Genomic DNA, 15452 nt, shown 5'->3' with positions numbered 1-15452 from the left:
TCTGTTAATCGAGAGACATTTTTATTTGGTTATTATACTCATCACTTTCTGGTTGTAATTTTAATAAATAGTTTTCTTCATATAATAGAATATATTTTCTAAATGTTGTATTTTTTTAGATATGTTAGAGTTTGTTTTCCAATGTCTTTTTAATATATTAGTCCAAAGCCTATTATCTTTGGAACAATTAATTTGTACTTTTGAGCTCATTTAACAAATTAATAAAGTATTTGAAACAAAGTTAATTGCAGTATTAAGATTTTTTATTACTATTATGGTTTAGATTTTTAGACATTAATTCTTTTACTTTGGATTCATTTTCTTTTAAGTGTTGTGTTGAACTCTAAATCTTTCCATAATTTTTTTTTAAAGTTAAATAACTTTATAATTGCTATCGGAATTACAGTATATTTGAGTTTTATTGCTCATAATTATTATTTATTTTTCATTTTACCATGTTAAAGGTGGTTTAATAGTAAGTGGCTCTTTTTTGTTAGTTTTTATTTTTTGATATTTTTCAAATAATTTTTTCTGTTGAGTTATATTTTGTAATAATTCAGGAATTTGTTTGAGCAAAAGTAAAGTAAAGTGTCTATGTATTTCTATAATATTGTTTAGTTTTTGACTAATTATATTTAATTTATCTCTTACCGGTTTATCTTCTTCAGAACTAAGACCGATATTATATAATTTTTCTTGTGGTAAATTTTGTGGTATTTCTATAATCATTTATTTATCTGGTATACATGGTTTCGAATTTTGATATGGACCTTCGAGTGTTTTAAAATACTTTAAAGAATTACTAGATGATTCTGTCATATTTGTAGACTTAAAGATCTAATCATTTATTTGATATCTTCTAATTTTTCATCTTTATTTTCAGAAGATGTTGAGGGTTCGGTTTCTGAGATGGAAGATATGCCTATTATGGTTGAAATTTGATGTTCTATAATTGGATTTCTTTTTATCAGAGGAGTGGTTATTATTAGTTGAAAATTAGCTTCATTCAATATACAATTATTTATTGTTTTTGGTGATTAAAGGGATAATAAAGGGGTAACTAGTTTATCAATGTAGATTCTATCTTCGGTTTTAAATGTAATGCTATGATGAAAATTTGTTAATGCATACTTTATTTGATATGTAATAGTAAACGGATGATTACCTTTTAGCATAAAATTTTGTCTTAATAATTTGTATCGTACGGTAATATTGTTACTTAAATTTTTATCTTTAAGACTTAAATCCTAATTGAATATTAATATTAAATTTTATTTTTTCTTCGATTAAATTACCTTTTTCTTTTACAATAATACTTTGTTGATTATTAATTATACGATCGACTCTTATATTTAATTCTAGTGGAGTATTTAAATCACTAAAAGTACTTTTTAAAATTACTTGAATTGTTGATATATGAATATAGATGATTTTTAATCTATCTATTTCATTAATACTAGATAATTGATTTATTATTTGTTGTTTATTTATTATAGGTATAATGATATTTCCTTGATTTGATTATATATATATATATATATATATATATATATATATATATATATAGGTTCCTCTCCTATAATTTTTCTATAATATATAATATGTTTTCTAGAAAAAAAGTTTTTTAAAGTGTTATATTTAAAATTTTGTTTTTCTGATAATGTAAAATTTGTTTTTCGTATAACATCTTTATTAATATTGTTTTTATTAATGAGGGCATCGAAAGTATATCTAGATTCGTTTCTTCTAATTATTGGTGAATTTTCTATTTCTTGAGACATATTTAACAAATTAATTTTGTTATTTTATCTTCAAGACTTTTTATTTGTTTTTGTTGCCGATTTATACTATTGTTTACTATATGTATTGCTTCAAATATTATAAATGGTATTAGGTATTGATGTGTTATAATATGTTTTTAAAGAAAAAAGAAGATTTTTAGCTTCTTTTATTGTTTTACGAAAAAAAGTTTAATTCTTGTTTACATATTTCTATACTAGAAAAACTCATAATTCTAGCTCTGATACCAAAATGAAATTGATATAAATTATGTAAATTAAACAAAATGAAATCAATATAAAATATGTAAATTAATAATAATTATAATAAAGATGATAATAGATAAAATGTCTAACCTGAATGTTGTGTTTATAATTGATGATATGAATTTGAATACGAACTCTGCTATTCATAAATGCTTTGAGAGTACTTAAGTCTTACACAAAATAACTCTGATTTATCCATAATGGGCAACGCCTTATTTATATACATATAGGCTCTTTGAGAGTCGGGTACACAATATGATTACAAATGACAAACAACAAACTTACATTATTACAATCTATTATTGCAAGATACGATAATCTTACATTATTACAATTGATTGTTGTAAGATATTATTCTAAGACGACAAACGCAATTATTCTTCTCACATATTATGACAAAAGGATTCACATTGACAACAGATGTTTTATAATTGTCAACATGTATTTTATAATTGGCTGTGTGTGAGAAGGGGAGGAAGGGGGGGGGGGGACGGGTTACCGGTGGAGAGGGGTGGGTAGGGTAAGATTTTATTTTTTATTTTAAATATTTTAATACCGAATAAATAGAGAAAATAGAAAAAACAAATGAAAAAAAATATAAAAAGTCCTTTCAAATTGTTTATGAATCAAATCCACCAAAAGTTTATGATTTTAAACCAATAGTACAAATTAAAAACTTTTTGGACTTCATTACACTTTTTTCTAACGGACCAAAATTGCAGTTTAGTCCTCATTTAACAAAACTCACGATCCGGAGACGTACAAGTAAGAATGGTTTTTATTTTGGAAAGGTTTTATAAATAACCGTTGGAATTGGGAAGCCAAAAGGTTTAGGTCGGTGTATTGGCGCATAAAATATACGTTACGTTCTCCACTCTTCCTTCTTCACTTCACTCTTCCCGCTTCGCTCTCCAAACACCGTCCGTCGGAGACGACTCATCGCGACCTCCATAACTCAGCTCACCGGAGACACAAGCACCCCCACCCTTCGTAGGACACTCACAACCATGTCGGTAATCCTAACAAGTTATCTGTAACTTTTCATTCGTATCATTTTTCTCTTTTCCCTTTTATTTTAGTTCTCTAGGGTTTTCTGTATTTCAGATGTTGTAATCTCCTCTGTATGTATGGATAAGAGAAAAACCGAAGCATATTTGCGTTTTTTTTTCCAGTAAACTTTGGTTTTCTAATTGCACAAATTGTATTGCAACTTAAAGATATAAGGAAACCACATACTTTTTCTGTAGTTTTGTTGATCTTTTTATTGATTTTTTTTTCTCTGTAAAATCTGATTTAGCGTGTCTGGTACGCTTGTTACAGAATGTGTTGTTATGAATAACAAATTTTATCAGTTCACGAATGTCTTACTCAAACCTCTTTTTGTGAATAAACAATTTTGGCTAACAACAACATTGTCATCACGGGTTATTATAAGGGTCACATAATCTTATAAGGGTCACATAGCCACATTTATCAAACACATAGATTGATTCCTCATGGTACATAATTTTCTAAAGATTAAGAAACCAAACTGTATTTTGTTAATTACTTAATATTAATATACATGCAAAATGTCTAATAGGGTAATAATGAATTTCTACGCAATGTATCATCCTTTGCAGACCATGAAGCCTTTGATCATCTGTTACATGTAAGTTTCTAAAGTGCATTGTTGCTCATTCTCCCATTTAAATTACATGGCTTTAATTACAAGGAATGTGCACAAACCATTTGGTTGTTTTTTTTTTCAAATGAAACAGATCCTATCAATAAGTTTGTGGATCTTTTTGACATGAACCAGTTACCCCTGCTTCTGATCATGAACCAAATCCATGGGAATTGAATGTTAGTGCATTTCATGTGATACAATTTGTTTCCATCTTTTTCATAAAATGAAACTTAAATGACATGGATTTTTTTGACAGATGTCTAATGCTTCTTCTGGTTAGCATCTTGGCTTTTTACTCAACAAAGTGGATGTGGGTGAGGTTCTTTCTGAAAAAAAAAACCATTTTATTTAAGGCTGTATAATAGAGTAACTATCTGTAAATATAAACTTTTTAACTTTTCTCATTCAGCATGTTGGTTTTCTTTCCTACCTTTTCTATTGTTCATGGGTTCCATAGAAATTTGAAGGAATTGGAATGGAAGATTCCTTAAGTTACACGCTTGGTTGACAAAATGGATGAAATTGGATTCCATTAAACTCTCCTAAAATCTGTGCTCAAAGGATTTATCATTCCTAGGGAAGAATTGGAATTCTTTTGTTTATTTCTTCATTAAAATATGACAAAATTTGTCCTTACACCCCAAATATTGTTTTTCGAATCTTGCGCCTGCTTCTTTATTCTCACCTCTAATTTATCTTAATATACAACTCTATAAATGGTAGATATTTATAATCAATTGTTATATTATTAATTAGTTATCTGTCTTCATTTTTAATGGCATATTACTTTTTCTTTTAATGTTTATGAGATTATAGTATGTGTGTTTGATGTTTATATAACTAGTGTTTACTAGTTGTCTTATGAGTAAAATCTTTTCCAGTAAATATCTATCATTTTATAAAAAAAAGTCACTAAAGGGTGTTTTGGTCATTTAACATAATTTTCACTTCAATTCTTTTGAATAATTTGCAAACGATTTTTTTTTTTTTGCAGGAACCTCTTTGTTCTGTTGTGATGCTTGAACAAGCATCTTATTGCTGTTACCTTTTAGCCAAACCAATTATATTAAGAAAGTATGGATTTCATCTCATGATCTATACAAGAAATGCGGTCAGGCATTGCAATTTTTGTTAATATTTTAATAGATAATTTTCTTTAATATTTATTCATAAGAGCAATGTATTTGTAGCTACTCATCCAAAAACAACAATCGTTAACTTGAAGAAACACTAACAATTTTTTTTCTTATTATTATCTTTTTAGTGGACAACAAAGGTATTTCAAGAAAAACTTCAATTTTTTGAGTACACATCATATGGCAAGTGCAATTGTGTTTGCCCATGTTATATGTATGTGGGGGAGATTAGTATTTAACAAAATAAAAGACAAGTTACTTTTTTGTTAATGGTTTCCTTCCCTAGTCTCCTGATGTCATGGATTTTCTTAAAGTGTAAGTAATTTTTAGGGCTAAAGTCAATATATAACAACTTGCTTTCATTCATTTGTGTTTTATTTCAGCATCCTAGTTTCATTTCTTTCTAATTACAATATTCTACTTTCAACCTATTCATATTAAGACAAAGATGAAGTGCAAATATATTTGTATGATGATGATGATATAATCCTTACTCTCTTCTGCTTTTGGCATGCATTTGAGACACATATTGCAATTTTATATCCCACCCAAAAAGGTGGAAGGTGGGATAGGGAGGGATCCGTCTGAATAAAAGACGAAAATGACCTTCACATATCCTCATCATTTAAAAGTTTCTCGTCTAAATTTTGAGTTGATTTTTATTATTATTAACATTTATAAGATTTTGGCAGGAGAGAAGTAATTGATGAAGAAGGATGGATTCAAATTACCACCTTCTATCCACTGATTACATGCTCTGACAAAGCATGGAAGCGATATGCAGGTAGATATGAGTTTATGACCCATGTTTGTGTATTTCCAGAAGTACCCCTCATTTCCTAAAACTTGTGATTAATTATTTATTACTTCAGGAAATGGTGTGGTCTTTGATAGATTGAAACATTAAGAACAGGTCGATAGATATAAAGAGGTAATAATCAATTCTCTTTTGTGAATAAAAATATTATATACGAGAATTTTGTTAAAGAAAACTTCCTTTTTTTGCAGGATCCTCTTCATTCGGCTATGATGCTTGAACATGCATTTTATTATTGTTACTTTTTAGCCAAACCAATTACATTAAGTATGGATTTCATTTTTAAAATCAAACATATTAAGTCGTTTTAATTTCTTTTTTCAAGTAAGACAAGGTAATTCTATTTTTTTTTTTCTGAAAAACTAACTACTTATAATATTGTACTTTCAGTTTTAAAATTTCGAAATCCAACATATTAACACACACTTAACACAATGTACCTTTTTTTTTCTTTCTTCTATGTCTTTTTATTTTGAATGTTAACCTTTTAATAATATTATACTTCTAAAATCTAAATTTGTTTTGCCTTGTTTCAAAGGTTTATTTCAGATTCTTGCACATGTTTTGTAAATTTTTGGTTTTGATTTTTTGTCATGTTGAAAATATTTTGGCTTCCTACATATGAAATTTTTAGTTGAAGTTGGCTACTAGTTTCACAGATGGATTGAACATACCTAATTTTCCCTTATACATACATGTTCATATCAGTTTATCTTTCTAATGTTGTGATTTGTTTAATTGTGCATACACCTGAGATTGAGATTCTTCATTTGTCAAACCATATTAAGGAGAAGCTGAAACAAGTTGGTTGATGAAATGGTAATTTCTTTTGGTAGCAATATTTAACATTTTTAAACAGTACAAAATGCACAACTTTATAATATTAACTAGACACTGGTACATTTCTTTTTGCCATAAAATATTACATATATTAAAATGGAACAAATTCCATAGGAACGAAATTCCAATGGAAAGAAAATAAGAATTCTATTAGATTAATTCATTTTGTTTATTTGTTATTAACATCTCTGAGGTTTTCATGTTTTGCATTTGTGTATTCTACAAGGCAAAATATATTTATGATTTTTTAAATTGTGATCTACTAATTTCAGGTCTAGCATTCCCTACTCTTTACATCTATATTTATGTTATTTTTAGGTTGGTGGTTTAGGTCCAAAAGGGAATCTTTTTGCAATTTTGGTCCTTAGTTCATAGTTTTTCAACCACTTTTATGAAAATGACCATTTTATCCCTGTCTCTTTCATTTCCATTAGAAACCTATTGTTATATATGTTGAAGCTAAATCTTTAAAAATAGAATCTTTTTGAAAATATGGTACTCATTTTATGATATGACCATTTCCATGTTCAAGGAGCATAAGTTACCCCCAACAAAATTTATCACTTTTCTTAAAATTTATCTGTCAGTGTCATACATTTAAGGAGCATAAGATTCTCTAAAAAATAGAATATTTTGGTACTCATTTCATGGAAGGTTTTCGATCCATGGGTTTTCAACTTTAACAACACAGATATTAAATATTTCAACATGAACCATTTTGCCATTGTCTTCTTCACATCTTTCCTTCCTTTAAAATTATTGTTGTTTTTGTTGAAGACACAAATATATTTCCTGTGAATAACTTTGAAGATCCTTTTCAAAAGAAGTTTGTCTTCATTGGAGGAGCTTCCAAGATCCGTCTCTTGCAAATGGAACACCTTCATCTTCATTCAGAGGATACTTGATACAGTTACTACTTCATGGATAAAAGCATCCTACTTACAATTCCTTTCTTGTTTCTCTTTATTATGATTGGTTGATTTTTTTATTTAGTATTTTTTTTCCAATTCCCTTTAAACGTGGTGCTATCAGCAGAACCCCGGCTTCCCCGACTCGATGGTGCCCAATTACATTACGATTGGTGTCGTCGCGAATCACTGCTTCTCTTATTTTTTTCACCGGCTGACTTTTGGTTTTACCGCTTTAATTTTGTTGTTTATAGCCCGATTTTGCTGCAAAACTGTGGGTGATCCGAAGAATAATTTGGATATGTAATCCCACCGACTCCATCGCCATTCCCTATACAACTTCTTTTTCTTGTACATGTTCCACCTTACAGTCGATTTTGTTCTCCATACGAACCATCGGTGAGTATTTTACCGGCGATTTCGGTACTCTTCCTCGGTTATTTCTCTGTCTTTTCTCTCTTTTGACCAAGAAATCAAGTTTAGCTGATTTTTCCCAATTTCTTTTAGGATTGCTTCAATCGATTTAGAAGAGGTCACAACAGGTGGAGATCAAATACAAAGGTCTAAACCTAAATCGGGAAAGATGCGGCGCTTGACAGTTTTTGAGCTTGCATTCGGGTTTCAATGCGACGGAGGTGTTCAACTTGGCGCCAACCATGGTCGATGCAGAACGGTTATGTCTCGGTTCCGGCGACAGCACACAGTTTCTCCATCAGGTAAATTTTAATTTTTGCTAGCAATTTGCCGAATTGTTCCCTCGATTCTCTTCCAAACATCTTCTTCTTTGTATTTGATCGTTTTATCCTTCTGATTTACTCTTTCTTTGATTTTGATTGTTGTTTCTTCTTCTATTATTACTATTGGATATTTTTAAGGATTCATTTTGGTCAAAGTTTCATATTTTGTTAATAATCAAATTAGTATGAGTCGATATCTTTATGCACTTGCTTCCTTCCTAATCATCAATTTATGAAATTGAAGAAGGTAACTAGGTTAGAAGATTATCAAATTAGACATTGGAGTCACTCATGAAGATATAGCGGTAACGCAACTATCAACTATCAACTTGACAATTAATTTGGGTGTCATGAACTATTTTCAGTTGGTAAGTGAAGCACATATTTCATTAATTTTTAAAACTTGGAGAGAATCAATTTGTTTGTACCATTGTTGATGTCTCTTACATTCTTTTCTGCGTCTTAAACTCTTTCTTTATTTTCATTTTCAATAGAATTAGGTTATTAATCAAATAATCAAATTTGGATATAAGGTAGTGAATTTAATATTCATTACAAATCATTATTTCAGTTAGTGTGGATTCTCCTTCCTTATATGATCATTAAGGGTGCGTTTGGTTGGCAAGAAAAGAATGAAATTCCAAGGAAAAAGGATTCCAACTCTATCGAATTCATGCGTTTGGTTGGAAGGAATCCTAAATGAAATAAACTTTCCACCATATGGAGGAAAGTGAATTCTTTCTAAAGTTGGATGGAAAACATTCCTTCTCATCACTGCCACCACCCACCACCACTCTTATCGCCGCTATCACTACTACCGCCGCCGCTGCCACCACCCACCACTACCACTACCACCACCATTGCCACCACCATTACCACTACCATCACCCACCACTACCACTACTAACACCTCCGCCATCACCCACCATCATTACCAATGTTGCCACCACTATCACCGCCACTGTCACCGCCACCACTCTTATCACCGGTGAAATTTTATTGTTTTTATAATCATCATCCTCCTTAATAAATGAAGGTTTTTTTGCCACGTGTCAATCTCTCATGAGTTTTGACACTTGTCATTTTGTGGTATTTTTGAAATAAATATTATCCACTTGTCAATTTTTTATTTTTTTCAATTTTTAAAATTAAAGTCATATAATTATATATGTAAAGTATTAAATATCATATATATGATATTAAATTGCAATAAATACATTTTTCCTTTCTTATTTTAAAGTTGTACATTAAAAAATATTTTATGTTTACACTTTAATTTAATGTTTATTTTTTTTAAATCAACCCGTATAATATACGGGTCTCACACCTAGTTTATATAATATCTATCTTTACATATAAGTTAGAAAACAATGTAAAATTAAGCAAAAATAGACAAAAGGGTAAATATGTCATTATATATAGAGATTAATTTTGAAGTCCCTTAGGCAGTATTTGGTGCATTGGACTGAAGTGGACTCGACAACACTGATCAAATTACCTGTTAAGCACACAAAAAAGATTCACAAGGTTTATTAATTGTTCATAAATTATAAACTCAAGAGAAAGTAAAAAGGTAATTAGTAAGATGCAAAACATTAATTGCAGTAATGGGGTTTAACGAAAAAAAATGGACGGGTAATAAATAATAAAAGAAACGTGAGAATAAAAGTATGGATATATTTGTTAAAATGTTTTTTGTTCCACCTTTTTGGTTGGACTAAAATTTAATCAAATAGTCCCATTTGACTTGGTCAATAACTATTTTTGTTCTTGTCCCATCATTGCTAAACACTATCTGAAAAAACATGTCAGTTCTATCCAGTCCTATGTACCAAATGCTACCTTAGAGAACAGGATCAAATTTTATTTATTTATTTATTTATTTTTTATTTACAACTTTTCATGAACCAAATTGATACAAAAATAAGGCATTAAGAGAGATGGGCATTTGCAAAAGAAATGTTCTATGTTGAAGAACTTAGGCTTAATGGCCACTGATGTAACTTTTGACTTCAACAAAGTCAAAGATCATTTTTTTTTTTAATTTGAAAGACTATTATAATCTATTATACCCATACATTCTATGGTCGCCCTGTATTTTTTCTAAATGCATAAAATATAGTGCATAAATTAAAATAATAGTATATAATTGGTTGGATGGATAATAGGTCAAAATTTTTCTTTTATTTTTAGTACATGAAAAAATAGGACGGATCCAAACATAAGGATATAAATTTCCAATTCAACTGCATATAGATTGAAAACAAAACCATTAAAACTTTTTTGAAATATCAACACACACAAATATGATCGATTGTATATAGAATCAAAACTATGGAAAAATCGAAAAACCATGCTAAGAAACTACAATAAAACAACGTAATTTTTGATATTTTTGTACAAGAATAGGCATAATTTTGAAGGGTGAGAAGGAAAGAAATAAAACAAATTTGATATTTGATAATAAGGGAAAGAAATAAAAAGATTTGAATGAAAAAATGTGTTCAACTAAAATAAATTAATACTTGTACATATTTCTAAATTATGAACTTTATGTTACATTAGGATCATATTACACAATTCCATTTGGAATAAAGAAAAACAAACAAGGTCTCCTCTAATCTCTCATGTCTTGAAATAATCATTTGATTCATGCTACAATTCCATTTTGATTTAAAAAATGTATTAGAATGGCAATGATGGAATCTATCTACATGAACAGAAAGAGATCCAAGTAACTTTACATCATCAGAAGTAAAGCACCAAGCAGGAATCCCAAGATGATCAAACCTCACCTTTTTCTGATCAGATACATCATGATTGGTTAGAATATAGTGAAAAAATCTGATTGAATCATCTACCTCTTTATCCAAAGACTTGGAGGGATCCAAGAAAGTTGACGTTGCAATGAGTTCGAAAGCATTAATATGCCTAGGTCATTGCTTTGATCTTTTTCTGAATCATTAGGTTGAAAAAACCAAAAAAACGATAAATGAAAATATGTATTATAAGACACTCTGTAACAAATATGCAAATCATGAGAAGAAAAAACAAAAACCTTTTCGATTACTTTAGGACTACGACCTGTAGACTCTTCTTCAAGCATAGCTTCAGAAAATCTAGTACCGTGCACACATGGCACATCCTTAAATATATGAACACTTCATCAATAAAATTTTAGTACTTATGAAAATCCAGAAAGCTAGATTGCCAAAAATTGAAGCAGTCAGTTGTTTTGTTTTAGAAACGTACATACACAAAATTTCAGAAGCAAAATACGCGAAATCAGATTAGAATCTAAAAATTAAAAGAAAATACCGACTAAAATTGTCTTCAAATCGATAGCGTTGTTCAGAAAAGAAACACGGATTCTTCTAAAAATTGTGTCATTGAGGTGTATATGAAATACACATGGAGTTTTCAAAAGAATATATGTAGTAATCGTTTTCGAATTTGGAGAAGACATGTTGATTTCTCGTGGAATGCATCGAATTGAATAAGTTGGTGCCTAAATAAATTCGGGGCAATTGATATGTATCCTAAAAATTTAGGAATTAGATTACTAATTAGAAAACGAAAGTATGAACATAATTTATTTAAATCTAAAAGAAAAATCAAGAAAAATTACATGTGTTTTTAGAAAATAAAAGAAAAAAAATTAAAAACTATTAGAAAATGCCAAGTGGACAGAAAGGTGCATCTAGCAACCGGTACGGATTTCATATTGTGTAGTTAAAAAACTAATTCTTAGCTTATATATAAACAATGTGATTTAATTAAAAATTAAAATAAATAATAAGTTAGCTGAAAAATATAAAATAATATAAAAAAAAACTAAAAAAAGATTCACTGTTTTATATATATATATATATATATATATATATATATATATATATATATATATATATATATATATATATATATATATAATTAAAACCCAACCGGATTATGAACAATAGTAACGTGTTCATGCGTGCTTGGGTCTGGAGCCATTGACTTCTCTTTGAAGTTATGGGATTTTGTTATTGATTTAGAACGAGCATAGAGGTGTTGAGAGAGGGCAAAGTAAGCAGCCGTATAAAGGCTAATTTTTTTGGGACCAACTTTGTTTTATTATATTTTATATGTATGTATATTTATTTAAAAATAAAAAGCTTATAATCCAGACTCGGGAATCTGGGCATAAATAAATTCGCACTCCACCATCGCAACCTTCTTAACATATAATGAAAACGCTGGAAAAAAAAACAACCGTTATCCACCGTCAATTTCCTTTATTACCTCAAACTTCAAACATCACAATCATCCCCTTTATCAGTAAGTATGGTTTGCATTTGTTGATTTAAAATCATTTGATCTCCACCACGTAGTCCGTACGTATGTTGTCGATCTTGGATTCGAGATCAGTTTGTTTCAATTGCTCTTCAGTTCACCATACGTCTTCTCTCTTACTCATCGTATATAATCGTTCACCTTTTTCTTTTCAGGGTCTTAATGGAGATACTCGAAATATGGAGCAGTGAGGCCCGAATATGAAGAATTTTTTCCAATATGATTACATGTTGTCTAGGGTTTTCTTTTCCTTATCCGAAATCATGATTGAAAGAAGAAGTAGGTAGAGATGGAGGAAGACGAAAGCTGGGTAAGTGCAGTCTGACCTGTTCCCAAATTAACATCATGATTTTTTAGTTCTGTTTCTCTTAATTTATATGTTTTCTGTGTTTTGGGGTTCGGTTTCATCGCTCTATAAAGAATTTGAAGCAGATTTCAGTTAATTTGAAGTAGATTGCTTCTGCCTGTTTGTGATTGATTATGTTTGAACGTGGAAAATCCCTTGTGGGTATGTGTGTTCAACCCTTTTCGTTTCACTTGGATTTCTAAATTTATGATAGATGGGAAATCAATGTTATTCTCTTTAACTGTTTCATTTTTCCTTTATTACAGCTTTTGGTGTATTCATCAACAATAAACAATTCCACTCCTCTCGGAAGAGCTTTAGATTCTGATCCTCTGTACATGTTTGAATCTGGATATATTATTCCTTGCTTAAAAAAATCATGCCTTTTTCCGATTCTGTTGCATCAACAATTTTGTTTAATTACTTACGCCATGCACATATTAAAAAATCTGGATGTATTAAAAACAATTAGTTACGCCATGCACATATTAAGTAGAATTGTTTTTTTTATATGTTCTCATTTGTATTTTTTATTAATCAGTTTTTTAATAGGGTTTAGATGTTGAGTCTAAGAACTTTTTGGTTATTTTTCGTAGTTACGCAAAAACTTTTTATAACTTTCAAAGTTTTATAACTTTGTGTTACATTGGATTGGGCTATATTCTTATCATCTTTGAAAGAATATTTTAATAAGTTCAATTTTCAAAGTATAATTAATATCAGATTGGGAAATAAACTAAAAGTAGCTTCTTAATAGGTACGATTTTGAAAGTAAATTAGAATTTAATGCCATATTTGGTTAGATTTGTGAAAGTACAAAGTTTTAATACATAAAAAAATTAAGTGTAAAGCTATACTTTCATTGTGTTTATGGTTAGAAGGTATATAGATATAACTAAGAATGTTACTAGAGCTACATAGATTTTAGAAGTTTTAAGTTTAATGCCATATTTGGTTAGATTTGTGAAAGTACAAAGTTCTAATGCTAAAATTGGTTGGATTTTCAAAATACGATGCATAAAAAGGAGAAAATATGACAATACAGTGACTTAAATATGTTACATTTTCAAAGGACAAGGTCTTATTAAGAAAAAACACGTGAAAGTAAAATGTTGGATTTAAAAATTATAATGCTATAAAGTATGTTATAGATGGTTAGATCATCAACATACAATAACTTAAAAACTTAAACTATAAGACTATATTTGATTAACCTAAATCAGACAAGTTTAGATATCCAAAGTATATATTGTCTTAATATGTTGCTTTTAAAAGTATCATGTTCACATTTAGTAGAAATTAATGACATAAATGGTTATACTTCAATGTATAAAAATAAATAAAATCTAAATAGGAAACAATTTTAATATGAAAATATCTTAATAGGTTAGATGGTGAGACTATACAATGTAACTGAAGGTATAATACTATAGTTGATCATATTTTCAAAATATAATGTTGTAATATGAGAGCCAAGTAAACCTAAAACGTTATTATCAGCCATCCCTTACGTCTGCTGTCTTTGACACGGCCTAAACCCTAATCGTTGGTCCATCAAGAAGCTTCATGGAAACCATAGCTGCCTTCACTACACAAGAGAAAAACTCTCATAACTCTCACAAGTTTGCTTTTACCCTCTCACCCACGAATTATGGGTATTGGAAGGCTATGATCAAACCTTTTCTTATCTCCAACAATCTGTTTGGTTATGTTGACGGTACAATACTATGCCCGGAGCCCAAAGTCGGCACAGGAGATGCAATTACAGACAACCCTAGTTACCCTCGTTGGATCTCTAACGATGCTCATGTTCGTATGATCATTATCTCTACCATATCAGAATCTTCCTTCCAACATGTCCAAGGTACTACCTCACGAGATCTCTGGTTACATTTAGAACGTGTTTATGCTCCAAACAACTCCTCCAGAGAGTACACACTGAAAACTTAGTTGCTAAAACTTGCCATAAAAGGTGATGAAACTCCTCTTACCTATCTTGCACATGCACAAGAATATGCTACTGCACTTGCTAACATTGGTGAGCATGTTAAAGACAAGGATCTGGTCCTTCTTGTTATATCCGGGCTATGTGAAGAATACAATGGACTCAAGTCCACCCTTCTAGCCCGTCACCCACCTATTACCTTCATTGAGTTGCATGCTTTGCTTAGTGATCATGACTACATGATCAATAAAAACCTTGTTGTTGTCCCTGCTTCACAGCCACATGTATTTACTGCCTCAACAGGAACACCATCACCTAAGACCAGTAACCTTCAAAGTCAACTTCAATCTCTATATAATATGGCGTCCCAACTTGGCTTCCAACTTAACCTGATTGCCCCCACAGAGTGCAATTCCTCAAGCGTTTTATGCTTCACGACCCGCAAACAGCTATCAAGGCAATCGTCGCTGCAACTCGCGTGGAAATAACTTACGTGGAAATTTCCAAAATCGATCCCGTGATAACAACAACTCAAACTCTTCTAGGCAATTTGCTTGGGGGCCTCCACGCAAAACACTGTGTTTGGTCATTGCAATCGATGTGGCATTGGCCATATACCATCTCAGTGTCCAAATAATCAAGGTGCTAGCAACCCTACAAGATCGAACCTACAAGCC

At 30.1% G+C, this 15452-nt stretch overlaps 2 long non-coding RNA genes across 4 annotated transcripts; both read left to right on the top strand.

Moving 5' to 3' along the window:
- The first annotated feature begins 3635 nt into the window (after positions 1–3635).
- On the top strand, positions 3636–4831 carry LOC145100011 (uncharacterized). The gene is made up of 4 exons (XR_013704762.1): positions 3636–3696; positions 3806–3890; positions 3971–4028; positions 4709–4831. It is a non-coding gene; the product is annotated as an uncharacterized LOC145100011 (long non-coding RNA).
- A 2236-nt stretch (positions 4832–7067) lies between these two features.
- On the top strand, positions 7068–13321 carry LOC145101242 (uncharacterized). 3 transcript variants are annotated; one of them, XR_013705533.1, is made up of 6 exons: positions 7068–7814; positions 7923–8131; positions 8397–8520; positions 12640–12794; positions 12905–12992; positions 13097–13321. It is a non-coding gene; the product is annotated as an uncharacterized LOC145101242 (long non-coding RNA). The 3 variants fall into 3 exon arrangements; XR_013705536.1 differs by lacking the exons at positions 12640–12794; positions 12905–12992; positions 13097–13321 and adding an exon at positions 8724–9304 and having other exon boundaries at positions 7083–7814; XR_013705535.1 differs by lacking the exons at positions 12640–12794; positions 12905–12992; positions 13097–13321 and having other exon boundaries at positions 7096–7814; positions 8397–8554.
- The last annotated feature ends 2131 nt before the right edge of the window (positions 13322–15452 follow it).

This window comes from Lactuca serriola, chromosome 4 (assembly GCF_051521515.1).
Source record: "Lactuca serriola cultivar US96UC23 chromosome 4, Lser_US96UC23_V15, whole genome shotgun sequence".
In the NCBI taxonomy this organism is placed as follows: domain Eukaryota; kingdom Viridiplantae; phylum Streptophyta; class Magnoliopsida; order Asterales; family Asteraceae; genus Lactuca; species Lactuca serriola.
Note: the sequence above shows the minus strand (reverse complement) of the source record. Positions and strands in the feature narration are given on the sequence as shown.